This window comes from Odocoileus virginianus, chromosome 3 (assembly GCF_023699985.2).
Source record: "Odocoileus virginianus isolate 20LAN1187 ecotype Illinois chromosome 3, Ovbor_1.2, whole genome shotgun sequence".
In the NCBI taxonomy this organism is placed as follows: Eukaryota; Metazoa; Chordata; class Mammalia; order Artiodactyla; family Cervidae; genus Odocoileus; species Odocoileus virginianus.
The window spans coordinates 89,845,901-89,873,574 of NC_069676.1; the positions used below are offsets into that span (position 1 = coordinate 89,845,901).

The window sequence follows — 27,674 nt, forward strand, 5'->3', positions numbered from 1 at the left end:
CCAAGAGAATGCACTGGTCATAGCATACCACCTCTTCTAACAACACAAGAGACAACTCTACACATGGACATCACCAGATGGTGAACACCAAAATCAGACTGAGTGTATTCCTCACAGCCAAAGGTGGAGAAGCTCTATACAGTCTGCAAAACAAGTTGGGGAGCTGACTAACTCAGATCATGAACTCCTTATTGCCAAATTCAGACTTAAATTGAAGAAAGTAGGGAAATCCACTAGACCATTCAGGTATGACCTAAATCAAATCTCTTATACAGTGGAAGTGACAAATAGATTCAAGGAATTAGATCTGATAGACAGAGCACCTGAAGAAGTAAGGATGGAGGTTTATGATATTGTATAGGAGGCAGTGATCAAAACCATCCCAAGAAAAAGAAGTGAAAAAAGGCAAAATGGTTGTCTGAGGAGGCCTTCCCAGTAGCTGAGAAAAGAAGAGAAGCTAAAGGCAAAGGAGAAAAGGAAAGATAGAGCTATCTGAATACAGAGTTTCAAAGAATAATAAGGAGAGAATAGAAAGCCTTCCTCAGTAATCAAGGCAAAGAAATAGAGGAAAACAACAGAATGGGAAAGACTAGAAATCTCTTCAAGAAAATTAGAGATACAAAGGGAACATTTCATGCAAAGATGGGCACAATAAAGGACAGAAACAGCAACAACCTAACAGAAGCAGAAGATATTAAGAAGAGGTGGCAAGAATACACAAGAACTATACAAAACAGATGTTAAGGACCCAGATAACCACAATAGTGTGATCACCCAACTAGAGCCAGACATCCTGGAGTCTGAAGTCAAGTGGGCCTTAGGAAGCATCACTATGAACAAAGCTAGTAGAGGTGATAGAATTCCAGTTGAGTTATTTCAAGTCTTAAAAGATAATGCTGTTAAAGTACTGCCTTCAATATGCCAGCAAATTTGGAAAACTTAGCAGTGGCCACAGGACTGGAAAAGATCGGTTTTCATTCTAATCCCAAAGAAAGGCAATGCCAAAGAATGTTCAAACTACCGCACAATTGCACTTATCTCACACACTAGCAAAGTAACACTCAAAATTCTCCAAGCGAGGCTTCAACAGTAAGTGATTCAAGAACTTCCAGATGGTCAAGCTGGCTTAGGAAAGGCATAAGAACCAGAGATCAAATTACCAACACCCACTGGATCATAGAAAGAGAGTTACAGGAAAATATCGACTTCTGCTGTATTGACTATGTCAAAGCCTTTGGCTGTGTGGATCACAATAAACTGTGGAAAGTTCTTCAAGAGATCCAAATACCAGACCACCTGACCTGCTTCTTGAGAAATCTATATGCAGGTCAAGAAGCAATGGTTAGAGCCGGACATGGAACAATGGACTGCTTCCAAATTGGGAAAGGAGTATGTACAGGTTGTACTGTCATGCTGCTTATTTAACTTCTATGCAGAGTACATGATGCAAAATGCCAGGCTGGATGAAGCACAAGCTGGAATCAAGATTGCCGGGAGAAATATCAATAACCTCAGATATGCAGATGACACCACTGTTATGGCAGAAAGTAAAGAGGAACTGAAGAGCCTCTTGATGAAAATGAAAGAGGAGAGTGAAGCAGTTGGCCTAAAACTCAACATTCAGGAAACTAAGATCATAGCATCTGGTCCCATCACTTCATGGCAAATAGATACAGAAACAATAGAAACAGTGAGAGTCTTTATTTTTTTGGGCTCCAAAATCACTACAGATACTGACAGCAGCCATGAAATTAAAAGATGTTTGCTCCTTGGAAGAAAAGCTATGACCAACCTAGACAGCATGTTAAAAAGCAGAGACATTACTTTGCTGACAAATATCCATCTAGTCAAAGCTATGGTTTTTCTAGTTGTCATGTATGGATGTGAGAGTTGGAGTAAAAAGAAAGCTGAGTGCAGAAGAATTGATGCTTTTGAACTGTGGTGTTGGAGAAGACTCTTGAGAGTCCCTTGGACTGCAAGGAGATCAATCCTAAAAGAAATCGATTCTGAATAGTCATTGGAAGGACTGATTCTGAACCTGAAGCTCCAATACTTTGGTTACTTGATGCAAAGAATTGACTCATTTGAAAAGACCCTGATGCTGGCAAGATTGAAGGCAGGAGAAGAAGGGGATGACAGTATGAGATGGTTGGATGGCCTCACCGACTCAATGGACATAAGTTTGAGTAAACTCCAAGAGTTGGTGATGGACAGGGAGGCCTGGTGTGCTGTAGTCCATGGGGTTGCAAAGAGTCAGACGTGACTGAGTGACTGAACTGAACTGATTCTTTTAAAAAATATTTTTTAAAGTTCCAAATATAAGCAAGCATTGTGTTCCTTTGCCAGTAGCCTTTTTGACTAAACTGACATATCCTAAATCACTATCTCTACATTTTTTTTTTCCTCCCAGTGGATCCTGGCTGACTTTTGTGCTTTAAAATCTTTCAAATCCTTAGAGTGTTTAGGGGACAGAGATAGAAGAAGGATGGGACTAAATTTTCTCCCTCTCCTTGTCAAGCCTCCAGATAGGATGAGATGACTAGTATAATTTTGCAGTCAATATAGCAGTACAAAATCCATAGTTAAAATATACACAGTATGTTGATATTAGTTTCCCAATCTAGTGTCAGTATTTTTTATAGATATCTGGTTTTTTTACATGTCAACACACAAACAGTAACAATTATTTAATTATTTATCTCTTAATAGTTTTCAAAGGGGCTATTTTTTTTCATTTAGTCATCTCTCAAACACTGAAACAGACTAGGCAAAATGCTATTTCCTTCCATTTACAAATAAAGGAACTGAGATGAAAAGATGCTAAGGGATTTGGCTAAAAGCATAAAACTGCTTTCAGAGGAAATTCAGAAACAGGACTGGATATCTGATGGTCATATGGTGCATACTCTTCTACACAACTGTTGCCAAAAATTTTAAACATACAGAAAACTATTGTTTCAGATACCCATGTTTCTACTTCCATAGGTTCAACAAATGTTAGCCTTCTGTTTGTTTGCTTCAGGTCATTTTTATTTGGGGGTTTATAACCTAGATACCATATTAAAAAGCAGTGACATTACTTTGTCAAAAAAGCTCTGTCTAGTCAAGGCTACGGCTTTTCCAATGGTCATGTATGGATGTGAAATTTGGTCTATAAAGAAAGCTGAGTGCTGAAGAATTGATGCTTTTGAACTGTGGTGTTGGAGAAGACTCTTGAGAGTCCCTTGGACTACAAGGAGATCCAACTAGTCCATCCTAAAGGAGACCAGTCCTGGGTGTTCATTGGTAGGACTGATTTTGAAGCTGAAACTCCAATACTTTGGCCACCTGATGCGAAGAGCTGACTCATTTGAAAAGAACCTGATGCTGGGAAAGATTGAGGGCAGGAGGAGAAGGGGACGACAGAGGATGAGATGGTTGGATGGCATCACTGACTCAATGGACATGGGTTTGGGTGGACTCTAGGAGTTGGTGATGGACAGGGAGGCCTGGCGTGCTGTGGTTCATGGGGTCGCAATGAGTCGGACACAACTGAGCGACTGAACTGCACTGAACTGAACCAAGCATTGACAATGCACCTAATATCCTTTCTCCATCTTTTTTCCATCCCTCTTACCCTCCCTTGTTGTTGTTGTTCAGTTTCTCAGCCATGTTCAACTCTTTGTGACTGCATGGACTGCAGCATGCCAAGCTTCCCTGTCCTTCATTATCTCTTGGAATTTGCTCAAACTCATGTTCATTGAATCAATGATGCCATCCAACCATCTCGTCCTCTGTCATCTCCTTCTCCTGCCTTCAATCTTTTCCAATGAGTAGGCTCTTTGCATCAGGTGGCCAAAGTATTGGAGCTTCAGCTTCAGCATCAGTCCTTCCAATGAATATTAAGGGCTGATATTTCCTTTAGGATTGACTGGTTTGATCTCATTGAGGTCCAAGGGACTCTCAAGAGTCTTCTCCAGCACCACAGTTTGAAAGCATCAATTCTTTGGCACTCAGCCTTCTTTATGGTCCAACTCTCACATCTATACATGACTACTGGAAAAACCGTAGCTTTGACTCTACAGACCTTTGTTGGCAAAGTGATGTCTCTGCTTTTTCATTCACTGTCTAAGTTTGTCATAGCTTTTCTTCCATGTAGAAAACATCTTTTAATTTCATAGCTGCAGTCGCCATCTGTAGTATTTGGGGCCTAAGAAAGTAAAGTCCATCTCTGTTTCCTTCTTTTCCCCATCTATTTGCCACAAAGTGATGGGACTGGATGCCATGATCTTAGTGTTTTGAATGTTGGGTCTTAAGCCAGCATTTTCACTCTCCTCTTTCACCTTCATCAAGAGGCTTTTTAGTTCCTCTTTACTTTCTGTCATAACGATGGTGTCTTTAGATGCTTTTCTGAAATTCCCTGCTTATCTGAAGATATTGATATTTCTCCCAGCAATCTTAATTCCAGCTTGTGATTCATCCAACTCAGCATTTTTCATGATGTATTCTGCATGTAAGTTAAAACAGCAGGGTGATAGTATACAGCTTTGATGTACTCCTTTCTGAATTTTGTACCAGTTTGTTGTTCCATGTCTGGTTCTAATTGTTGCTTCTTGTCCTGCATACAGGTTTCTCAGGAGGCAGGTCAGGTGGTCTAGTATTCCCATCTCTTGAAGAATTTTCCACAGTTTGTTGTGATCCACACAGTCAAAGGTTTCAGCACAGTCAATGAAGCAGATGTTTTTCTGAAATTCCTTTGCTTTTTCTATGATGCAGCATGTGTTGGCAGTTTGATCTCTGGTTCCTGTGCCTTTTCTAAATCCAGCTCATACATTTGGAAGTTCTCAGTTCATGAACTATTGATGCTTAGCTTGAAGGATTTTGCACACTACCTTGCTTACATATGAGATGAGTGCAATTGTGCAGTATTTTGAACATCCTTTTTCATTGCCCTCCTTTGGGTTTGGAATGAAAACTGACAGTTTCTAGTCCTTTGGCAACTGCTCAGTTTTCCAAATTTTCTGGCATATTGAGTGCAGCACTTTCACAGCATCATTTCTTCGGATTTGAAATAGCTCAGCTGGAATTCCATCACCTCCACTCGTTTTGTTTGTAGTAATGCTTTCTAAAGCCCACTTGACTTCAGACTCAGGATGTCTGGCTCTAGATGAGTGACCACGCCTTTCTGGTTATCTTGGTCATTAAGACCTTTTTTGTATACTTCTTCCATGTATTCTTGCCACCTATTAATCTCTTCTGCTTCTGTTAGGTTGTTGCTGTTTCTGTACTTTATTGAGCCCATCTTTGCATGGAATGTTCCCTTGGTATCTCTAATTTTCTTGAAGAGATCTCTAGTCTTTCCCATTCTATTGTTTTCCTCTATTTATTTGCATTGATCACTGAGGAAGGCTTTCTTATCTCTCTTTGCTATTCTTTGGAACTCTGCATTCAGATCACTCCATCTTTCTTTTTCTCCTTTGCCTTTAGCTTCTCTTCTTTTCTAAGCTGTTTCTTATTCCTCCTCAAACAACCATTTTTGCTTTTTGCATTTCTTTTTCTTGGGAATGGTTTTGATCACTGCCTCCTGTGCAATATTACAAACCTCCATCCATAGTTCTTCAGGCACTCTGTCTATCACGTCTAATCCCTTGAATCTCTTTGTTATTTCCCCTATATAATCATAAGGGGTTTGATTTAGGTCATACCTGAATGGTCTAGTGGTTTTCCCTGCTTTCTTCAATTTGAGTCTGAGTTTTGCAATAAGAAGCTCATGATCTGAGCCACTGTCAGATCCTGGTCTTGTTTTTGCTGACTGTATTGAGCTTCTCCATCTTTGGCTGCAAATAATGCAATCAGTCTGATTTTGGTATTGACCATCTGGCTATGTCCATGTGTAGAATCATCTTTTGTGTTGTTTGAAGAGGTTGTTTGCTACGACCAGTGCATTCTGTTTGCAAAACTGTTAGCCTTTTCCCTGCTTCATTTTGAACTCCAAGGTCAAACTTGCCTGTTGCTCCTGGTTGGGAAGTATTCCCATAAATATTTTGAGAGTATTACTCTATATATCTATGTCTATGAGCATAAATAGAATTGTTGTGTTTTTTAAATTTCACATATGTAGAATTATATGTACCATTTCCAATTTCACATTGGTCCTGTCTCTTTGGTAACGTTTCTGAAATTTTCCCATGTACCTCCAATTCATTCTTTTCAGCAGTTGCATAGTATTCCATTCTATGAATAAACCACTGTCTATTTCCTCTAGTTCTTATTTATGGACATTTAGGTTATTGTCCATTTTTCTCTGTTTCAGAAAATGCAAGAAAAAAACCTCTTTGTTTAGTTCTCCTTGGCCACCAGTATGGTAATTTCTCTAGGTCTGAAGGTTATACCCAGATGTTTAATTAATGTCCTGTGTACATTTTCAGCTTTTCTAGGTATTATCATAATTTTTCTCCAAGTTAATTGTACCAATTTTTTCTCTCATAAGCAATACATAAATTCTCTTTTTCCACAAACTCTCCAACTATTGGTATTATCAACGTTTGTATTATTCTTCTCCATATCCTACACCATTGGTGTGTAATGATTTCTCCTTGTTTTAGTTTAATCCTGGTAAGTTTGCTTATCTTTTCTGGTATTTATTGATCATTGAGATATCTTCTTCCGCAAATTAACTGATTATATCGTTTGCTTGATTTGTTTTTTCTATTAAACTTTTTTGCATTTTTCTTACTGTTTATAGGAATTCCATATGTACTTTAGATACTTTAGCAATTGTATACTCTGCAAATATCTTCTCCCATAATGTCTCTTGTCTCGGCCTTGCTTATGGTGACTTTTTTGATACAGAAGATTTTGATTGTAATGTGCAAGATAATTTATCAGTATTTTCCCTTACATTTTATAGTGATCTGCCTTTTAAGAATTCTGCCCTAGACTGATATCATAAATATATTCACCCATATATTTTTCTAAAAACTTAAAGCTTTGCATTTCACGGACAGCTCTTACATTCATTTGAACTTACTTTTGTGGATGATGAGAAATATAGAGATTTATTTTTATCTTTTCCTTATGGAAACCAGTTTTCCCAGTGCCACCTACAAAATAATCCATATTTAAACCTTTGATTTTTAAGAATTTGCTTTTTATTTTCTATCAAATTTGTATATGTACAAAGTATAGGTATTCAAGAAATCTACAGTCTTTTTTAAAAATGAAAGTTCCTTGCTATTACACTTCTTACCATTTCCCTGCCCTTAGATACAAACACCATTTTACTCTTTATAAAATTAACAAAACCCATTTTATCTCTTAATAATATGCTTGTGCTTTCAATTCCTAATTTTTAATTTTGGGAATTAATTTTTTAATTTTGGAAGATGAGGGTTCTTCCCTGTTTCTATTCTCGTAAAATAGTGTAAGTGTAATTGTATTATTCTTCTATTCCAGATTTAAATTATTTTAACATGTAAACTCTGTGTATAAATGAACTATGTACTGCAAGAATTACTTTTCCTTTTCTGCATATTTTTGGTATGTTTTTCCTGGAATTAGTGTCTTATTCATATTTTTTCCTATGTTCTTATCACAATTATACTCAACTTTTCTCTAATTTATATAAATCTCCTCTCATGTTTAAACACTTACATTTTCTGACAGTATCATCTTAAATTTTTTATTGAGATATAATTCACATTACATTTTATTAGTTTCAACTATAACATGCTAATTTTATGTTTGTATATATTACTAAATGGTCATCACAATGAGGCCAGTTAGCATCTGTTGCAGCACACAGTTACAATTTTTCTTCTTGTTTGCTAATGGAGTATTTATTAAACCAAAATTGCAATAATACTATGTCAGGAGAGTAGAAACAGAAAGCCACCCTCATCTTCCAAAGCTTGAAGCTAAAGAATAATGCCTGAACACAAGCATTTTATTAAGAGATAAATTTGCTCTTAAGTTTATAGAGAGTGAAAGAGTATTTGGAAGCACCTGATGTGTGTTTGCCATCTTTTTCTTGCCTGGGAGACTGGGCTGGAGGCACTCAGAAGGCATTAGTGAGGAGAGGGGTCAGTAAGTGGGAGGAGCTGATAATTCGGAATACCAAGAATACACACATTTCCTGTGAACCGGGTGAAGGTAGCCAGGCTTGCATTGCCTTCCAGGCAGACTTTCTCAGGAGCTTCCTTCTAGGCAAGGAGCCCCCAGTGACAGGAGAGGATGGGTGTGCTTTGAGGGCCAAAATATGGGAGATATACAAGAGATCAACTGTAAAGTGAATTTTTGCCATGTGGAGGCTCCAAGGTAGCCGGCGGCCCCTCAGATGATTCTGATGTTTACTTGTGAGTGCCCACCACCCAGAAGACACCCATGGTCAGATTTCAACAACACCACGGAGGGTCCAGCGGAGATGTGCACGGTCATAACGAGTTTGCCACACAAAGAACCACTTTGTAAAGACTCCTGGAGGGAATACTCAAATAAGACAAAAAACCAAAAAACTCTAGGAGATACAGCCAAAGATATAAGAAATAAAGATGAGTAAATAGATGTACTAAAGTTTATTTGTCCAAAAACTTATCAGGAGGTGAAAGGGAAGAAACCAAAACAAGAAAGCTTCCTAACTTTCTAGAACTAAAATTCTAGATATTATTAGGATAGAGAAGAGAAATAAAGATGAAAGGGATGTAAATGAGCCTGAATATAGCCTCAAAACCTGCAGAGCATCATGACTAAGTAGGTTTTTTTTGTTTAACCACCAGAAGTATATTTTAATGTCAGAAAATTTCAGTGAATTACTGGTCATATTAAAAATAAAAGCCATATATTTACATCAGGAGATGTAGGAAAAATATTTGATAATAGCAGTCAGTGAGTGGAGTGGGTATAGTGGTGAGCTGCAAATGTAGTAAGAAAGTACCCACTTCTCTGATGGTTGATGGCCTTCCTATAGACAACTCTTGAGTGAACGGTAGAGAATCATCACTTTAAATGAAAGTAGAGATTCTTTGTTTTGTCTTAGATCACATTCTCTAGAAGCAGAACCTGAGTGTAGGGTTCAGGGTCAAACAACCTTTCGAGGAATGCTCTTCAGAAGAAGTCAGTAAGTTTAAGGATAAGGAAGGTGGAAAAGCAGAACAAGGATGTGATTTCGGGTAAAAGTCTAGCCTTAGTGTGATATATGAGGGAGACATCTGCCGTGTAACCTGTAATCCTCTCTCAGAGGCTCCTGAGAATATTCTGGGAGCCATTCATCGACCACCTGCACAACAGCTGAGAGACGGATGTGCAAGCCCAGTAAATGAGATGGAACAGGGTTGGGGGCAACACCTAGCTTCTGCCACACTGATTTATATCTCAGACTAGAAATTCTAGTTTCTGAATCATGATCCTATTTTACAGCTTCAAGTGATTGTAATATTTTTCTGTATCCTAAGTGTGCTCAGAAAAGGCATGAGATTGTCCGCGTTTCCATCTGGAGCAGAGGAAGATGTCCCCAGACTCAAAAGGACAGAGGAGTACAGAATACAGAAGTAAAATGACTTTTTATAACTATACCTCATGAGTCCTACATGCTCAATAGGCCACATGTGTGTATACACACATATATCATGCATATATGCATATGTTTACATATTTTATCATATTTCATATCATACATACAACACATATGCACACCTATATATTTCACCTACTATCTCTTGTTTTATAGCTCAGAGAAGAATATTACATTTTTTCAATGATCTTGAAAGTAGCCACTGTTAACATCACTATTGTACAACACTAAAATATATGTGGCTATTATTTCTATAGCAATAGTACAGATGATACTCATATTTTCTTGTCAGCATTCTACTTCTTTGAAACAGAGAAAGTTGAAAAGAGGGCATTTCTTTTTCTGCCAAAGATCTGGAAACACTTTGTCCCTGGAGCGGACTTCCAGCCAAATGAGGATCTCCATAGGAATGGAAGAAATCACACGCTCCGCTCCAGAATCCTGTGTTTGCCAGGTCACATTGCTTTACTTTGGATTTCTACCATCTGAGCGAGGGTCAGTCCAAAGGCCCGGGACCCACCGTGGTGCAGCCAACTGCTATGCGTTGCCAGGGCAGTGTGTCCTCTTGTGTCTTGGCCAGGTAAGGATCTGAAGATGAGATGTTTGCATCCCTGGCGCCTCCCATTTTGTGCCAAACCAGGACTGTGCTGCAAGAGATCTCCTTGCCAATTTTCCTTTATTAAAAAGATATTCCTTTCCATGCCCAAGAATAACATTATGGAAAAGGATAACCATTTAACTATGTTTGACCATGGTCCTGAGGAATTCGGCAGGATCCCACAGAGTTCCAAAGTACGCATTTTTTCAATTCACAGGCAAAGGATGAACGATATATCAATGACATGAGAATAGAAAATGTATAACTCTTTAGAAGGCTTAACAATGTCACCATAGTGCCAAGTGTCCATATTATGAGTGTTGTCATTCACCATGCCCATATACATATGTGTATGTAAGTGTGCCTGCATTACGTTTTGAGCAGTGATAGAATATACTTCTTTGGAAGCTGTAAAAGCTGGGCTGCCATTCAGAATTTGGCATTTCATTTTGCTATATGGAAAGACATTTAGCACGTGGTTTGACACCCAGCATTTGGGAGTTCATCCAAGTTCAGTGGTCCTAGACGGTTAACATCGTCTTACAGAGTTTAGATATCCCTGCTAACATTCAGAATCTCCAGCCACACACTGCACCATTATGTTAAAGCACATCTTTTAGTGCCAGACAACAGGCAAATACTAGTGAAGTTCCAGGTAGAGGCATGTTTATTTGTTTTCTGTGGTTCAGAAACCATTTCCTTTTGCTTGAATAAGACAGTGTCTAAAAGCAATTTCTTTTCTCTTTCCATGGCTCCTTGAAACGGTGAATTATTAAAATGATCAGGCTGCTGGTATGATAGTGAATGAGAGGTGATCTCACATTGGAGGAGGTACTGAGCACAGGGAAAATTTGAAAAAGTAATGTAAATCCCTTTTAAGAGACCCAAAGTTGAGATTTTTTTGTTGCTGGCGGCTCCTCTGTCACCCGTGATCCACACACACACACTCATTGGTTCCAGTCCTGTAGACAAAAGATGGTGCATCTCAGGATGACGTTCTGTCTTTTAGCCCATGTCACTGTTCAGAAGAGGACATGAATATGAAACCCTTTTGGCTTGAGCTGAGACATCCACGTTTTCCGCTTTTGAAGAAACATTTCTGGTCTGTAGGCCTTTGGACTCAGACTGAATTACACCACTAGCATTCTGAGTTCTCCTATTTGCAGATGGCAGACTGTGGACCTGTTCAGCCTTCACAATCATATGAGACAATTCCTATACTAAATCTCCATGTATACATCCTATGGTTCTGTTTCTCTGGAGAATATTGCCTCATACAAGGAGGATGTCTAATATCATAGAAAAGAAGAAGGGGTTCTGGATGACATGAAGAGCAGATGTTCACCTTAGCTTCTCTGTCTCTAATTTCAGCACCAGAATATTTTATTTTATTCTTTGTCAGCTGAGAGGCAAAACACATTTTCTACACTGAGAGAGAAAAATCTCCTGTACTATAATTTCTGTACAAAATAGTCAGGGTAACATTTTGTGATGTATGTCTAAACATGACAGAAGTCTGAATATTAAGCTACACTCCTATTTCCCCAGTGAGATGCAAATGTATGAATGTAACCCCTTGGAGTTGTGCAGTGCATAACTTGAACAGCCTTATCAGGCATCCCTAGATGCTATCAATGGAAATTTTACCCCAACCATTGGTGTAATACTAGGAAGAGTTTTAATTTTCTGTGACTCTTGTAGGTGAATACTCACAATCACTGCAACCTAACCATACATTGTATTTTTAAAAATTCTTTTTAAATAGCCACCCATCAATGCTTAAGGGAAACCCAACATTTGTCATTGTGAGGTTATCATGACCTTAGGAATATTTGCTAAATCTGTTCTTTTAAAAACCACTGATTTTACCAGATTAGTGCTTTCCAACCTTGGCTATTGCCCCTTAGAATCACCTGAAGGATCTTAAAGAAGAAAAAGAATTCCAAGGTCTCATTGTCTATTGATTTATCAGACTATCTAAGAAGTAGGGCTTTATCTCTGTCCTTTTTTAAAAAAATGTAAGTTTCATCAGATTGACCTCTGTAAGCAATTAAAATTAGCATTGATTAAGGTCTTTGTTGGCTAATTGATCTTCTATTTAAAAAATAGTCAAACACAGAGTGTGAGAAATTTCATAAGGACTCAAATATGAAGTGGTGTGTTTTTTTGCGTTATATCCAGGTACATATAAGACAGGTTTTCTCAGTTATCTTGGTTGTCTGAAAATGCAAAACTCTGTGCATCTCCTTAGTCATGGATACTTGGACACACTCCCAAGAGGAGCCCAAGCTCCCTGTCCTTCCCACCTCCCTGACATTTTAACTGGCAGGACTTAGGCTGCTGTTTGAATCCTGCAATTCATCTTTGCTGCGGAACAGTCTTAATGTCATGTTCATCTTGTCCAGACTTCAGCTTACACTGTTTAACAATTGAATGAAATCTCCTGAGCTCAGCCCTGTCCTAGGACACTCCATGGACGCTGCCAGTCTTAAATGTACAGAATTAGCCTTCTCCCAAAGAAGTGTATCTTGCTTGTCCAGTGTCATAAACCCACCAGTGAACCTGTGTCCATTTAACTCAGTTCCTGTCTCAAATAACTTCACAAATGGTCAGTTGCATATTTTATTTTCATGGTCAGATCAGCGGTTTCAGTGACAGAAACCTGATTGTCAAAATATGTGTGTCCCCAGCCCTTCTCTTCAGCCATTGTTTAGGAGGTGCCGTTTTTCCTCTAATGAGATGTGATGCACCAGTTTAGGGGTAGAATTTGCACTGCCTGTGGGGAGGGATATGAGTCGTGAAGGGCCACTTTCTGCAGCTGATCACTACTAGTTCTAAAAGGCATGAACTGAGTGTCTCACTAAGAAGAAAAGGAGAGAACGAGCAGGGGGTGGAAATAAAGGAAAGCACAGTATCCTTACAGAATTGTTTCGGTGTAGTGGATGAAGGGAGGAAAGATAAAGTTAATCCACTCATTACCCCCAGGGACTGTGTCCTCCCAGAATGATTATTGCCTGGATCATTACCTTCTTTCTCATTCTAATCCTAAATTGAATCCTCAGGGATATTCAAGCACCCCAAGCCTTTTACAGACTCTAGGGTGCTAACAGTCAGGTCTCTGCGTGCATGTGTGCTTAGGTGCTTCAGTCGTGTCTGACTCTGGAGACTCCATGGACTGTAGCCCACCAGGCTCCTCTATCCATGGGAGTCTCCAGGCAAGGATACTGGAGTGGGTTGCCATGCCCTCCCTCCTCCAGGGGAACTTCCTGACCCAGGGATCGAACCCTCATCTCTTACATCTCCTGCATTGGCGGGTGGGTTCTTTACCACTAGCATCATCTGGGAAGCCCATTCAGGTCTCTTGTTGCCCACATAGCACTCCTACAACACCACACTCCTACATATATCCATGCATGCATTCTAAGTTGTTTCCATCATATCTGACTCTTTGCGACCCTATGGACTGTAGCCCACCAGGCTCCTCTGTCTGTGGGATTCTCCAGGCAAGAATACTGGAGTGGGTTGCCATGCCCTCGTCCAGGGGATCTTCCTAACCCAGGGATCAAACCCATATCTCCTCTGTCTCCTGCATTTGGCCGGCAGGTTCTTCCCATGGCGCCACCTGAGTTAATCTTTTGCTGACTTCCCCTGTTGAGGGGGCAGGTGGCTCTGTCCTGGGGTTCCCAAGGATTGCTTCCAAGAAGCCAAGCCTTTCATGGGAGTCAGTGTGGTAGAGTGGAAAGAAGCCAGGCTTGGGAGCCTGATAGATCTGCAGCTTCCTGGTTGTGAGTGGACAAAATAGTAGAATTAAAATTAATTTAATACTCATTGCATTAAGCTGGGCTACTTTAAAATGGAACTCCCTAAGTTAACATTCAGTAGTAACAGCTCATTCTTTCTTGTTCTAAGATGCTTTAAATACTCTCTAGACAGTTTTTAGTTACCATGGGAAGTTGGCCTACAGAAATATTTTCTAGGCCTTTTAAGCAATGACAAGATAGTACCTTTGTCTCAAAGGTCAGGAAGGGTCAATGGATGGATGCTGTGGATAACTCCTATAGAGTAATCTTCCTTCACCTCCCCTCTGGACTCAAAGAACAAATATTAAAAGAATCAATAGAGTATTTTATAGAAGAATGAGCCCCTAAAGTTACAGGCAGGATATGGACTGTGTTGTGACTTTGAAAACGCCATGTTTTGCCCTGGTAACCAATATCGTTAGCTTTACAGTCCTCAGAGTGTAAATCCAAGGATTTTTCCTAAGTTCGTTTCTCTGAAAATTTCTGATTTGTCTAAAGTGGGAAAGGCTCTTGCATTTTTAAAAAATATTTATTTATTTGGATGTGCCGGGTCTTAGCTGTGGCATGTGGTGTCTTTTAGTCACTATGTGGGATATTTTAGTTGTTGTGTGTAAGCTCTTAGTTGCAGCATATGGCTCTAGTTCCCTGCTGCTGCTCATAGACGGCAGCCCACCAGGCTCCTCTGTCCATGGGATTTTCCAGGCAAGGGTACTGGAGCGGGTTGCCATTTCCTTCTCCAGGGGATCTTCCCTACCCAGGGATTGAACCCAGGTCTCCCGCATTGCAGGCAGATGCTTTACCGTCTGAGCCACTAGAGAAGTCCCAGAAGTGGGAGCTTGCTGGCAGAAGTGTGGGGAATTCTCTCAGACACACTCTTTTTCTATTTCCCACCATCTTGACCAGATCTTCTCTCTGTCCATATTCCAATCTCATAATTTAAAAAGAAAAAAGAGAACATTCCAGTTCATTCTGGCTTGGAATAGGCCCAGTATTTACAGAGTCATTTCTATGGCAGTATCAAAGTCCTCAATTTCCATTCCTTATTGTAAACAGGAAAATCTCTCCTTCGAGTGACCCTTTAGACCTGTATTTTTCCAAGGTGTGAGATCGATGTGAAATGAACCCATGAAAAAAGTGGTTGGGAAGAACCAAAAAGCAGACCCTGGAATCTTTCCTGGGTGTTAAGGGATTCCATGTAACCTAAGCTATGTTTGTTGAATATAGGAATTACAGAAAGCAATTTAGATAAGGAAATTGAAACTTTATATACTTCTGTTCTAGATTCTAATGAAAGCTCAGACACATCTAATAAAATAAAAACACATTTTTTGTATAGACAGTGGCACTTTTCTAAGAAATTTTAAAAATTCAAATAACTAGGGAATTTGCTAGATTAGTCTTTAAAGAGCAATAATTTCTGTTGTCTCTTTAAAATTCATTCTATTTCTGCATTTTTTTTTCTGCATTGTTTTATAATCTTAAAATATTTTTAAAAATATTTTCTATAGTGCTAGAAGCAGAAGACCTTTTTTATGGTGGGGTTTTTGAGTAGTAATTCTGGTTTTAATACTTTTCAAAATACTGAAGATAATAAAATGAAAAATAAATATATTAAACTTAAAATTTTTTCTCTTTTTAAAAAGCTGTTTTGAGTTTCAGATGGGATTTCAGTCTTTCCTATTTTGTGGGAAAGATTTTGGCTTTTAAATTGCACAGCATATCTGTCAAGGGCAAGCAAATCTTGGAAGCATGTTGTCCTAATGCTATAAATTTTCTTATATATCTTCAAGTATTTTGGAGAAATCTACAGGAGACAAAGGATTTTTTTTTCTCTTCCCTTTTTGGGAAGTAAAAAGTATTGTTGAACACGGAGTTTCATAATAATTGCATAATTATTTTTGTTTTCTTACCAATGCCAGCATGCTACTGGTAAAAAGCACAACAGTACTTAAAAGAATTCATCTGAGAACTGAATTCTAACCACTTAAAAAATATTTCCTGCAGCCTTCTCTCTGCTTTGCAAAAAGCTATTTCAAAATTTTCTGAGTAGTGACACAGCTGCACAGAATGATCTGGTAAAATAGTAATTATATATTTATAACTCCAAAGTCAATGTAATAAAATAATTGTTTTAGAACCTTAAAATATTTGTGTGTGTGTGTGTGTGTGTGTGTGTGTGTGTGTGTGTGTGAGCTGCCTCATTTTCCAAAAACCTGGGAAACTTTGGGTATATGACTAATTATAAGGACAAGTGAAGTCCTATAAGTACATGGAGTCATGAAGGAAAACTCTGGCAAATTCCATTTGTGTGGCTTAGAAAGAGTTGGATTCCCGTGCCTTGGTTTCTCTATTAAAAACACGGATAAAGAGGTGATTGGCTGCTAAGGACCAACATTCAAAGTTCTCAGAGTTGAGCTTTCCTTCTGAATTTGCAACTAAATGAGAATGAGGAAGTCTGGGAGGTAAGGAGTACATTGTAGAATGAAGGCTGCTGAGGTTTTCTTTTGGGTGACCTGGTTAACGAGCAGACCGTTTCCCTTACATGTGGTCTGAGCGGTTTTGCAGTCCGTACCTGGGACTGCAAAGCCCATGTGTGGTAAGGAATTTTTCATTTCAAGTGCCATATTCTTATTCATTTATTTTTACTTATTTGCTTGTGTCAAGTCAGATCTTAGTTGCAGCAAGCAGGCTCTTCACGGCAGCCTGAGGGCGTCTCTTTAGTTGTGGCAGGAGTAGCAGCATGTGCTCCAGTGTCACGTTCTATTCCTGCTGCTGCCATGCCTCATTGCTTCATTTTGGAGATCTATATAGTATTTCATGTATTTATATTTATATACAAATGCATATAAATAAATACATAAATAATATCTTAAGCTTAGAGTATGTCAGGCCTAGTGGGTACTAGTTAGGATTGATAATGATTGTTTTCCTCTTCTGTGTTGTACATATGATATTTTCATGGTGTTTCTGTGGTAAATATCTTCCTCAATAAGAAGAAGAAATTTGCTTCTATTCAGAGAAGGAAGCCACTGTACCAGAGACAGTATGTTTAATGGAATGAAAATAGGTTTTAGAGTCAGGAATTCCAACCTGGCTTTAATAAATATCCTTGGATAAGTTATTTAAACTTCCTGACTCTCAAATTTCTCATCTGAAAATTGGAAATAAAAATGCAAAATTCTCAGTTTTGTCGGGAGACAAATGAGATGAAAAAAGATGCCTAATGTGGTTCTTGGCATACAAATGATTTATTTTATAATTTCTGTTTTTAATAGAGGCAAACCTCTGCTATCCACTTTCATTTAAAACTTTCTTTGAAGATTTTTTGAAAAATTGAGTTGACTAAATGGCATGATCAAAATGGGTTAAGCTACCCATTTTTTTTTTTTTAATGTAGATAGCATTAGGGATTTTTTTCACCTCTCAAGCATTGGCTTCATTTTTATCAGAATACTTGGTATTTTAGACATGTGTGAAAGAAATATAACCTACATTTTTTTCTGCAACTTAATTTTAGCTATGCCTTCATTGTGGTGTTTGAGCTTCTGCCCACCTTTCCAGGATTACATACAGGTCTGGGGGGCTTATACAATACCAGGGCATGGGGATGGGGGTGGACAGATTCTCCCTTAGTTTTTAGTACACACCAGTCACTGCTGGAAATTCTTGGACAAAGATTGGGAAAAACGCCCTTCTCCTTGCCAAGTCCTAAGTTAGTTGGATGTTTTATAGAGCAATAAGTGAAAGTTTCAGGGTTTTAAGAAACAGACATTAATCTGAAGAGTTTTTATAGCAATGTCCCTTTTATTTTCCATTCAAAATAATGTTAAATAAAAATCAGATATTATCCATGCCGGTTTCTCAATGCTTTACTCATGCGGTTTCATTTTTATTTCTTCGGTCTAAGCCACAAAGGTGAAGCTTCCCATATGCACCTGATGCCTTCTGTTTGGAAGACAGACCAGAAGAAGTTTATTCAGAGTCAAGTTCAAAGAGTGCAACGTAACTCATTGTTTGCTTTTGAAAATGAAGTGAACTGCCTGCCTTTTTTTATATCTGAGCTGACTGACAGGGATGACATTTAATTAGAATGTTTTCTTTTTCATTTGAGGCAAGCCTCTTTTATTCCCTAGTGGAAATATTACAAAGTAGCAGGCGGTAGTAGCCGGCCTCCAAGATGGTTCCTAATGAGCCATGTCCTAATATTTTTCAGCTTGGCTAACCCTCTGCTGCAATCAGTAGGCTTGACCTGTGTAACCGATGGATCCTAGAGTAAATGACGAGTGTGCAACTTCTGAAGCTTGGTCGTAAAAGCCACACTGTGGTTTCTACCTTGCCTTCTCTCAGGTCTCTCTCTTGAGAGAAGCCAGTTTCCTCACTTTGGAAGAATCCTCAAGCAACTTGGTGGGGACTAGTTAGGCCCTCCTGCCAAGAGCCAAGGTGACCTTGCTAGTCTTGTGAGTGAGCCGTTTGGAAGTAGATCTTTCAGACTCAGTTCAGCTGTCAGATGAGTACAGTTGCAGCTGACATTTTGATTCAGGAGAGAGCCTGAGCCAAAAGTGACACAGTTGAGTCACTCTCAAATTTGTGACCGTCAGAAGCTGTATGAGATAATACAGAGTCATTGTGATTTAAGCCATCAAGTTCTGGAATAATTTGTTACTCAGCAATGGACAGCTAATACACACAGCGTGTTAGTATACTAACATATTTTGTATCTGAGTGGATACGAAGACTTTGTTGATAGTCCCTGAATTCTTTCCTGTCCCTTTATAAAATATATACATTACCTTTTGCAAATGAATGGCTCAATTTTGTGGTTCTGCACTCTCCAAACAGTAGTCCATATTTATCAAGTCCTTTTTTTTTCTTCCACCAGAAGAGAGCGCATGGCAAATGACTAAAAGTTTTAGTCAGCTGAAGCAAGATAGTCCAAAATTATCATGTTGGTATCCACGTGTCTCTCTCAATTCCTCCAAGTACCACTTTTGGTTTCTACATGGACTCAGGAGAATTTTAACTGTTTCTGTGTGGGGGTGGGAATAAGTATGGGAGATTCTGAACTTTCTATGTTCTTGTCTACTTAGGTCCACCAAGAGTCATATGATAGTGTCATCCTTATAGGACCTTCCAAAATCTCTACTATTATCATCACCTAGGGGACTCATTTCTGTTTTTATCTGTGTGTGTATTTATGTGTGTGTGTGTGGTGGGGGTGAATGGAGGTGATAAGTGTTACATCTTCCTGTTTCTTTCAATTTTTTTCCTCTATCCCAAATGTTTTCTATTTAAATTTTTAAACATTTGAGAAGTCAGAAAGACTCTTAGACTTTTTTCTGCTTTTTGCCTTTATTTCACTACCCCTCTTAGGCATCTTCACTACCCCTCTTAGGCATCTTCTTTCTTTGAATGAAGTGAAGGAAAGACGGGAACACTGGGAGAAAAAAAGAAACATCTTAACATTTCAAAAATATCCCAACATATTTAAAATAAAGCAGGAGTTTCAAGTTTGCTCTGGATATTACCCTAAAATTATATGTGAATAAAAGTTATCTGAAGGTGGGAATAGACATTAAGAGTGAAATTTAAGGAAAGCTTAGAGAGTTCTGAGGGTCCTAGGAGTTTTTGAAAACTTGAAATATCTATTCTAAGGACTCTTCAAATAAAAATTTTACAATAGTATAATTTAGATACATTTTTAATATCACAATAACTATTGAATTCTTTTAAACATTCCACAACTTCAGGCAAGTTAGTTCTCAGTGCTATTTGTTGACTATACAGGCTAGTGATCTTACTCAGAAGTATCATCTAGAGAGCTGCTAAAAATGCTCAAGCTCCACCCCAGTGATTCTGATTCAGACTAAATTACCTCCATTTCACTTAAAGGTGTGGTCATTTTTATTCTTCAAGGTACTTATTTACGTATTGACTAATAGGTTAATGTTCTCACAAGATGATTGCGTTGAGTTTAGAATTAATAACAAAGGTAGGAGAAAATGATGACTATTAACTGGGAGAATTTTACCTTTTAGTAGTTTGTCTCAGTTCAGTTTAGTTCAGTCACTCAGTCGTGTCTAACTCTTTGCGACCCCATGAACAGCAGCAGCAGGCCTCCCTGTCCATCACCAACTCCCGGAGTCCACCCAAACCCATGTCCATTGAGTCAGTGATGCCATTCAACCATCTCATCTTCTGTTGTCCCCTTCTCCTGCCCTCAACCTTTCTCAGAATCAGGTGCTTTTCGAATAAGTCAGCTCTTCGCATCAGGTGACCAAAGTATTGGAGTTTCAGCTTCGACCTCAGTCCTTCCAAAGAACACTCAGGACTAATCTCCTTTAGGATGGACTGGCTGGATCTCGTTGCAGTCCAAGGGACTCTCAAGAGTCTTCTCCAACACCACAGTTCAAAAGCATCAATTCTTCGGCACTCAGCTTTCTTTATAGTCCAACTCTCACATCCATACATGACCACTGGAAAAACCATAGCCTTGACTAGCCAGACCTTTGTTGACAAAGTAATGTCTCTGCTTTTTAATATGCTGTCTAGGTTGGTCATAATTTTCCTTCCAAGGAGTAAGCATCTTTTAATTTCATGGCTGCAATCACCATCTGCAGTGATTTTGGAGCCCAGAAAAATAAAGTCAGCCACTGTTTCTACTGTTTCCCCATCTATTTGCCATGAAGTGATGGGACCGGATACCATGATCTTAATTTTCTGAATGTTGAGCTTTAAGCCAACTTTTTCACTCTCCTCTTTCCCTTTCATCAAGATGCTCTTTAGCTCTTTACTTTCTGCCATAAGGGTGGTGTCATCTGCATATCTGAGGTTATTGATATTTCTCCCAGCAATCTTGATTCCAGCTTGTGCTTCTTCCAGCCCAGCGTTTCTCATGATGTACTCTGCATATAAGTTAAATAAGCAGGGTGACAATATACAGCCTTGACGGACTCCTTTTCCTATTTGGAACCAGTCTGTTGTTCCATGTCCAGTTCTAACTGTTGCTTCCTGACCTGCATATAGGTTTCTCAAGAGGCAGATCAGGTGGTCTGGTATTCCCATCTCTTTCAGAATTTTCCACAGTTTATTGTGATCCACAGTTAAAGGCTTTTGTATAGTCAATAAGGCAGAAATAGATGTTTTCCTGGAACTCTCTCTTGCTTTTTTGATGATCCAGTGAATGTTGGCAATTTGATCCCTGGTTCCTCTGCCTTTTCTAAAACCAGCTTGAACATCTGGAAGTTCATGGTTCATGTATTGCTGAAGCCTGGCCTGGAGAATTTTAAACATCAGTTTACTAGCATGTGAGATGAGTGCAATTATGCAGTAGTTTGAGCATTCTTTGGCATTGCCTTTCTTTGGGATTGGAATGAAAACTGTGGCCACAGCAGTCCTGTGGCCACTGCTGAGTTTTCCAAATTTGCTGGCATATTGACTGCAGCACTATCACAGCCTCATCATTTAGGATTTGAAATAGCTCAACTGAAATTCCATCACCTCCACTAGTTTTGTTCATAGTGATGCTTTCTAAGGCCCACTTGACTTCACATTCCAGGATGTCTGGCTCTAGGTGAGTGATCACACCATCGTGATTATCTGGGTCATGAAGATCTTTCTTGTACAGTCCTTCTGTGTATTCTTGCCACCTCTTCTTAATATCTTCTGCTTCTGTTAGGTCCCTACCATTTCTGTCCTTTATTGAGCCCATCTTTGCATAGCACTAAACAATTCACAAAGTACTGTCATAAGTCAACGCAGAGGAAGTGAAGTCAGGGGGTGGGAGGCACACAGGATTCTGATGACACAAACAGTTCACCCGAAGCGAATGTACTCCTGGACTGTCCATCACAGGAAAAGGTGAGCTTCTTTTTTTTTTTACTAAGCCAGTTTGAGTCAGGTTGTCTGACATCTCTTACTGAGAATTGATGGATACAATTCTGTACAAATGGTTGTTGAATTAATGCTGGAGTGAAAGATTCAAGTGTGCGTGGAGGGAGGCGAGCAAACAGTAGCCAACTCCTCCTGACTTTTTCCTTTGTCTGGGAGACATCTCTGCCATGCTGCCCAGTCCCAGTGGCCACCGACCACGTGTACTGTATAGGCATGCCATCTCAATTTATTGTTCTTCCCCTTATTGTACTTCACAGTTACCATGCTTCTTGCAAACTCAAGGTTTGTGGCAAGTCTGCATTGTCAGTTGATGGTTAGCAATTTTTTTTTTTTTTTTTAAGCAATAAAGGTGTAGTGCCAGTGCAAGAGACACAAGAGATGTGGATTCAATCCCTAGGTTGGGAAGATCCTCTGGAGGAGGAAATGGCAATCCATTTCAACATTCTTGCTTGGGAAATCTCATAGAGGAACTTGGCAGGTTATAGCCCATGGGGTCACCAGGAGTCAGACAATTGAGCTCACACATACATTTTTTAAATTAAGGTGTGCATGTTTTTTAAAAGATATAATGCTGTTGCACACTTAATAGACTGAAGTACAGTGTAAACATAACTTTTGTATGCATGGGGACACCCCAAAATATTCACGTGACTTGCTTTATGGCAATATTCATGTTACTGCAGTGGTCTGGAATCAAACCTCTTCTAGGTATGCCTGTTACATGAATGTTGCTCCCCAGAGGTGGGCAGAAAGGTAGCCTTGAGGGAAGGTGACTGTGGGATAGGAGAGAGCATCTGTGGTTCTTAGTTCTTGAACATGTAGTCCCTGTGGTCACATTTTCCCAAAGTGAGCAGGCCCAGTTCTGTAGATTGCTCTTCAGTGATTCCATTCAGTTGTTTCTTCTTCTTCCAAAAAACTCCAGGAGCATATAATTTGGCTATGCTGTTAGGACCAACCTAGACAGCATATTAAAAAGCAGAGACATTACTTTGCCAACAAAGGTCTGTCTAATCAAAGCTATGGTTTTTCCAGTAGTCATGTATAGATGTGAGAGTGGGATTAGAAAGAAAGCTGAACACCAAAGAATTGATGCTTTTGGGCTGTGGTGTTGGAGAAGACTCTTGAGAGTCCCTTGGACTGCAAGGATATCCAAACAGTCCATCCTAAAGGAAATCAGTCCTGAATATTCATTGGAAGGACTGATGCTGAAGCTGAAAGTCCAATATTTTGACCACCTGATGAGAAGAGCTGACTCCTTAGAAAAGACCCTGAAGCTGGGAAAGATTGAAGTTGGGAGGAGAAGGGGATGACAGAGGATGAGATGGTTGGATGGGGTCACCGACTCAATGGATATGAGTTTGAGTAAACTCTGGGAGTTGGTGGTGGATAGGGAGGCCTGGTGTGCTGCAGTCCATGGGGTTGAAAGAGTTGGACACGACTGAGCAACTGAACTGAACTGAACTGAAATAGTATTTAGAATATGTGTATTTCTTAAGCTTAGGCATCATTACCACCTACTTGATGTAAAATTTAAGTAAATGTCAGATTATTTTAAGTTTCATTCTATTAAAATACTCTTTTTACTGAATCAATTCATAGTGACTCAGGATTCATACTGTACTGTTTCCTGAAATGGTCAACTGGCTACAACTTAAAAAAATTAGGGAATTCTTGCTTTGTATCCATGCTTGACTTGGGTTAAGTCTTTTACATTTTGGAGGGGTTGCTCAGTTTCATTTCTGTATCTTGCTCCTTTGTGTACTTACTGAGTGGTTTGAAGAGACACAGGGAAGAAATCTGAGAGAAGAAAACTGGCCTCTTATTACAGTTTTAAAATTTAGCAGTATTCTTCCTCAACATAACTCACTTCAGATGTTTTCTCCTGGAATTCTGCAAACCCTATTACCTTTGGTTTTAAAGTGAATGCTTTTGTTTGACTGGTATTGATCCAGTTGAACCAGTTCTCATCCCAGTGCCCAGGAAGTTGAAAAATATGATTTCTTTTCCCCTATTTACAGAGAATGAACACATATTGCTATGCACAAGAGGAAATTGCCAGTCTGAAAATTTCCCTTTGTGGTGTCTAATGGAGTAATCCAGGTAAGCAATTTTTGTGGGGTCTGAAAATACTTCATCTTGTAATACTTTTGTAAGTGGCCTGTATAAGCAATATGTTCTGTACATTTTACCATGAAAAATCTAAGTCATCAGTCAAGATTGTTAGCTTTTCATTGAACATTTCTAGTCACCAAGTTTTGTAAAGATCATTCTACTCTACACGGTAGAGGAAGGTATCCACTTCTGCCTCTTGGCCAGCATAGATACCATGTCTCCTGGACTTAATCTTCATTGAAATGCTCCATCTCCTTAACATTGCCTTAAGTTTCCAGAAACAGGAGACCCAGGCATAAAATATTTGTCTGCTCATGACATTTTGCCAAAGGCTGTTGGACACATGAGCATCTCTAGAGGAAAGCTTCATCAGTTAATAGGGAAACATTCATCAATTCTACCTTTTTTTATTTGTGAAACACTCACTACAAAATGATAAGGTAGTTCTCTAAGTCTGTTTCTATGGTGAATACTGAAGTAAGCAAGCTATAGATAGAACTTTCGAATAAGAGACTCAACTGCACAAATGGATAGAACTTCCTTTTCAGGAAGAAAAAGAATTGTCATCTTGAATAGGGAGATTGAACTTAGTGGTGCTTTTTAAATCTCTCTTTTGAGTTGTATGCCCCCTACCACCCATGGTACTGTAGTAAAACTGAACTACTGCTTTTGTGTGTGAGCAGGATAAGCTGGTTTTGGAAGGGGCATGCTGGACTTTAGTCTATGTCAGAATACTTACGGAGCAATGGAATAGTGGCCCAGTGCAGCATTTTGAATCAGTGGGCTCACTGGGGACTTTATGCCCTTGGTGTGATTCAGCTCATTCATATGAGATTTGATAATGACATTGACAATAGGAAAGAAAATTATCTTCTCATTAATTTAAAGACAAGACTTCTAGTTTCCAAAGTGAAACAGGAACACTATAGAAGCCCAGAAGAAATTTGGAACAAGTAATAAAGGGTTAGTCCTTTGTTGCTCCTCAGATCAGGATGAATTAACTATTTCAGTTTAGTTTAGTCGCTCAGTCATGTCCGACTCTGTGACCCCATGGACTGCAGCACGCCAGGCCTCCCTGTCCACCGTCAACTCCCAGAGTTTATTCAAACTCGTGTCCATCGAGTCGGTGATGCCATCCAACCATCTATAAAAATTTATTTCTGAATATCTTAGTCTTGGAAACCAAAATGTGCCAATATGAAGATAAGCGATTAATTCAGCTAAGGGTTATTACTTTCAGACTATAAAACTAGGGATTTTATTTTGTAATCGCTCTTACTTGCCAAACATAATGGGAATTGGAAAAGAAAAAAAAAAGCCATTAATGAAATCAGACCAACAGAAAAAGTCCTATAAAGCAGATGTTAGTTTTAAAATATTGAAAGTGGAAAAATATACAACAATATGTGCAGTGAGATATCCAATTTTATGTTATCATAAGACATATTACTGAGACACATACACAGTAAAATTATGGAAAGGCCGTAAGTGTTAACAGTGTGTGCGTGCTCAGTCATGTCTGACTCGTTGCGACCCCATGGACTGTAGCCCGCCAAGCTCTCTGTCCATGGAATTTTCCAGGCAAGAATAACTGGAGTGGGGTGCCATTGCCTCCTCCAGGGGATCTTCCTGACCCCGGGATCGAACCCGCGTCTCCTGCATTGGCAGGTGAATTCTTTACCATGGAGCCACCTGGGAAGCCCTAACAGTGGTTATGTCTAAATAATGATATTATGGAGGATTTTAAACCTCTTTTTTTGTATACAAGTTTTCTGCCATGAGTAGTTATTACTTTTACAACTAGAGGGAAAGTAGATGTTATAAAATAGCTAAAGTTTTATGCAAATTTTTTAAATAGTATTTTTTACATAAGAACTCTATTGTTTGAAGGGTATAATCACCCAACATAGAAAACTCAAGTTGGATTACAGATTCTTCATTACACTATTTCCTTCTGTAGGGTTTGCTGCATTTTCTCGTTTGGTAAATCCTCTTTTATTGCTACACACCCAAGTTTTCCACTAGAAAAAATTAGAGTATCTTTGCTTTTGCTGGTGCTTTCCACTCTTCTCTCTGAAAATCTCTGTCTTTGAGTCCCTTTAAAATGTGTCCCAAAACTCTCTCCCTTTAGCAGTTCTTTTCTGATTCAACCTGTCTCAGTTTGATTGCTTTTTTATGCAAATCTTTGGCTCTTGTGTGTTTAATTTTAAAGGTAACTTCATGGTTGTTGTTTTATAATTCTTTATCCTCTTTATTTATTGCTTTATCATCTTTTCATATGATTTTCTACTGAAGCATCATTCTGTATCTGGAGGATAATTTCTCAGAGTACATAGGCCAGGGTTTTGTCATTTTTGTTTCCTACTAAGCAACTGGAAGAGTGAATCCATACTAATTAAGTGGCTGAAAATATGTAGTAACAGATGAACTGAGAATCCTGTGAGAAATACTGAGCAAAGGTATTTTGGTCAGCTTCTAAACTCTTGGCTATTGGATGAATCAAGTCTTTCCTGTGAATGTCTCCTCAGTTGTGTTGACTACATCCAAACTACTGCAATACTGTGGGTTTGGAGGACGTGATATATTGTCTATCTGCTTCTCATTTTTCATCGCAGACTGACTGGTTTGCAGAGAGAGGAACCTAGAATACTGGCCCAACTTCAGATTTCATAATGGCTTGCTGATCACCTTCTTAGGGTTCTCACACCCTAATTAATAATTTTCTATTGCTCCTCTATATTAGATAGTATTTTGTGATTGGATATTGTGCTCTTTTGAATTATTTTTATGTCTTTCCATGTCTATTGTAGACTCAGAGTCATAGGGTTAGAGGATATTTTCACTGTGAACAATGACTTATGGTCTCTTAGAAAGGCTTTGTAATGCATAGGTTGGAAGTTAGTTCTTTTTTTTTTTTTAACTAATATTTAAGAAGCTCTCTCTTTTTAATAGCTCCTTTACTCACTGAAATGTGGCGTTTGCAAAGGGTCAGCGTCAGCCAGAGAGTTTTCAGCAGTGAGTTAATATGGTGCTGGGTGCTTGTCCTCTCCTGGGATGTTAGTTTTGAAAGAAAAATTCAGGTAGCAGTTGCTCTATACCAAAGAATAATCTGAGGGGGGAAAATGGGGGTTAGGGAGGGAAGTTACCTAATAGATAATTTCTTATTTCTACCCTGATTAAGGTTTTTCTCCACATCAAGCCAGATGTATGCATGTTTGTGTCTCATGGGTGTGGTGCCCCCATGGCATTCTGCTGGTGGTCAGGGAGCTCCAGTATAATGCCTGCGTGTCCCTGACCCAGCGGAGGCATTTGACGTGAAACACGGTTCTTGGGGTGGCAGTTTGCAGGAGCTGCATCAGCTGGCGACGAATTTCTTACCGTCTCTTCACATCCTGCAGTTGACTAAGCGGGAAGATAATCTGGAGCAGTGAGAATTGGAAAGGTATGCTTTGCTTGTGACAGAGGAGCCAAGGATGGACCAGGCTTAGGTGGTCTGAAACAGCTGTCTTGTTTCCATTTCGTTTTATTCTGTCTTCCCTTTTTCCTGGGTATTGATGTGGCCTTGCCTGTTTGCCAAGGTCTCAAAATCCTAGTCGCCACAGGAAGACGTTTCTTCTCAGCTCACCGTATCTCTCATGTCATTGACAGCACTGGGAACAGTTTTCACATAAAGCTCAGGAGCAAGTTAGCAATGCCTGGAGCTTATCACCTATGGTCCTTTCTGTAG

At 39.2% G+C, this 27,674-nt stretch overlaps 1 long non-coding RNA gene across 6 annotated transcripts in view; it reads left to right on the forward strand.

Moving 5' to 3' along the window:
* The window catches only part of LOC110145253 (uncharacterized), a 273,926-nt gene that overhangs the window by 213,617 nt on the left and 32,635 nt on the right, over positions 1–27,674 (forward strand). For 5 of the 6 annotated variants that reach the window (XR_011487009.1, XR_011487014.1, XR_011487012.1 and 2 more), the window contains one exon: positions 23,854–23,935. This is a non-coding gene — a long non-coding RNA (uncharacterized lncRNA). Of the gene's footprint in view, positions 1–9,428; positions 9,525–9,898; positions 10,128–17,852; positions 18,701–23,853; positions 23,936–27,674 lie in introns of those variants that run through there. The other variant, XR_011487011.1, reaches the window with a different exon arrangement.